This window comes from Apteryx mantelli, unplaced genomic scaffold, assembly GCF_036417845.1.
Source record: "Apteryx mantelli isolate bAptMan1 unplaced genomic scaffold, bAptMan1.hap1 HAP1_SCAFFOLD_86, whole genome shotgun sequence".
In the NCBI taxonomy this organism is placed as follows: Eukaryota; Metazoa; Chordata; class Aves; order Apterygiformes; family Apterygidae; genus Apteryx; species Apteryx mantelli.
In genome coordinates, this window is record NW_027118810.1 from 495,001 (window position 1) to 497,500 (window position 2,500).

Consider the following 2,500-nt stretch of genomic DNA (forward strand, 5'->3'; position numbering starts at 1 on the left):
AGAAAGAAAGAAACAGAAAGAAAGAGACCGTGCCCACAACGGCGCAGATTCGCGCACGAGCACCCTCCCCTTAGCGCGGGGCCGCGGGACTCCTACCTTGCGAAGGAGCGAGCGCAGCAGGACTCCCAGCGAGGTCCGGTCGCCGCGCGGGGGGGGGGGGGGGGGCCGAGCTGGCCCGGTAGCGGCCGGCCCATCTTGGCAGCCGCCGGCCAGCGCTCCCAGGCCGGGGAGGGCGCCTTCGCGGCAAAGGGGAGTCTGCCGGCTGCGGGGGTGTCGGAGGGGCGAGTAGGTCTACCCGGCTCCGGGAGGCCGCGCCGAGGCCGCCGCCCGGCCCGCGGGCCCGCCTTCCGGGCCGCGGCCGCCCGGTCGACCCGGCTCCGGGAGGCCGCGCCGAGGTCGCCGCCCGGCCCGCGGGCCCGCCTTCCGGGCCGCGGCCGCCCGGTCGACCCGGCTCCGGGAGGCCGCGCCGAGGTCGCCGCCCGGCCCGCGGGCCCGCCTTCCGGGCCGCGGCCGCCCGGTCGACCCGGCTCCGGGAGGCCGCGCCGAGGTCGCCGCCCCGCCCGCGGGCCCGCCTTCCGGGCCGCGGCCGCCCGGTCGACCCGGCTCCGGGAGGCCGCGCCGAGGTCGCCGCCCGGCCCGCGGGCCCGCCTTCCGGGCCGCGGCCGCCCGGTCGACCCGGCTCCGGGAGGCCGCGCCGAGGTCGCCGCCCGGCCCGCGGGCCCGCCTTCCGGGCCGCGGCCGCCCGGTCGACCCGGCTCCGGGAGGCCGCGCCGAGGTCGCCGCCCCGCCCGCGGGCCCGCCTTCCGGGCCGCGGCCGCCCGGTCGACCCGGCTCCGGGAGGCCGCGCCGAGGTCGCCGCCCGGCCCGCGGGCCCGCCTTCCGGGCCGCGGCCGCCCGGTCTACCCGGCTCCGGGAGGCCGCGCCGAGGTCGCCGCCCGGCCCGCGGGCCCGCCTTCCGGGCCGCGGCCGCCCGGTCGACCCGGCTCCGGGAGGCCGCGCCGAGGTCGCCGCCCGGCCCGCGGGCCCGCCTTCCGGGCCGCGGCCGCCCGGTCGACCCGGCTCCGGGAGGCCGCGCCGAGGTCGCCGCCCGGCCCGCGGGCCCGCCTTCCGGGCCGCGGCCGCCCGGTCGACCCGGCTCCGGGAGGCCGCGCCGAGGTCGCCGCTCGGCCCGCGGGCCCGCCTTCCGGGCCGCGGCCGCCCGGTCTACCCGGCTCCGGGAGGCCGCGCCGAGGTCGCCGCCCGGCCCGCGGGCCCGCCTTCCGGGCCGCGGCCGCCCGGTCGACCCGGCTCCGGGAGGCCGCGCCGAGGTCGCCGCCCGGCCCGCGGGCCCGCCTTCCGGGCCGCGGCCGCCCGGTCTACCCGGCTCCGGGAGGCCGCGCCGAGGTCGCCGCCCGGCCCGCGGGCCCGCCTTCCGGGCCGCGGCCGCCCGGTCTACCCGGCTCCGGGAGGCCGCGCCGAGGTCGCCGCCCCGCCCGCGGGCCCGCCTTCCGGGCCGCGGCCGCCCGGTCTACCCGGCTCCGGGAGGCCGCGCCGAGGTCGCCGCCCGGCCCGCGGGCCCGCCTTCCGGGCCGCGGCCGCCCGGTCTACCCGGCTCCGGGAGGCCGCGCCGAGGTCGCCGCCCGGCCCGCGGGCCCGCCTTCCGGGCCGCGGCCGCCCGGTCGACCCGGCTCCGGGAGGCCGCGCCGAGGTCGCCGCCCGGCCCGCGGGCCCGCCTTCCGGGCCGCGGCCGCCCGGTCTACCCGGCTCCGGGAGGCCGCGCCGAGGTCGCCGCCCGGCCCGCGGGCCCGCCTTCCGGGCCGCGGCCGCCCGGTCTACCCGGCTCCGGGAGGCCGCGCCGAGGTCGCCGCCTGGCCCGCGGGCCCGCCTTCCGGGCCGCGGCCGCCCGGTCTACCCGGCTCCGGGAGGCCGCGCCGAGGTCGCCGCCCCGCCCGCGGCCGGCCGGTCTACTCGTCTCCGGCGTGCCCTTGTCGCCTTTTCCGGGTGGTAAGCGGTAGACCTGTTCTCCCTGGCCTTCCTGTGGAGCGGCGAGAGGGGTCGCTCTGTTGCGCTGCCTCCAGTTACGTCATCGTAAAGGCCGGCCATTTCCGCGCCCCGCCCCGGTAGGAGGGGCGGCTGTTCTTCGGCTCTCCGGCGCCGCCTGACTTACCGGTACGACTGTAGGGCAGAGGGTGAGCAAGCGCTGAGTTCCGGAGCTCTACTCCCGGGCGCCCCCAGCGCTAAGTGGCCGGCCTGCGAGCGACCTAGGGCGGCTTGCGAGGGCAGGTAAGGCCCGGTCCCGACTCCGGTTCTCTGACAAAATGTTTTTTTCGGCGCGTTCGATACGGCGCTTTCCCGGCACGTTCTCGGCAGCCAGGCGAGCGTGTCCCCGGTGCCGGGAAGCGCGGAGCCGCGGAGCCGGCGGCGGGCTCCAGCGACGGTTGCCGAGTTGCGAGAGGGCTGAGGCGGTCCGCGCGGAGCGTGTCCCCGGTGCCGGGAAGCGCGGAGCCGCGGAGCCGGCGGC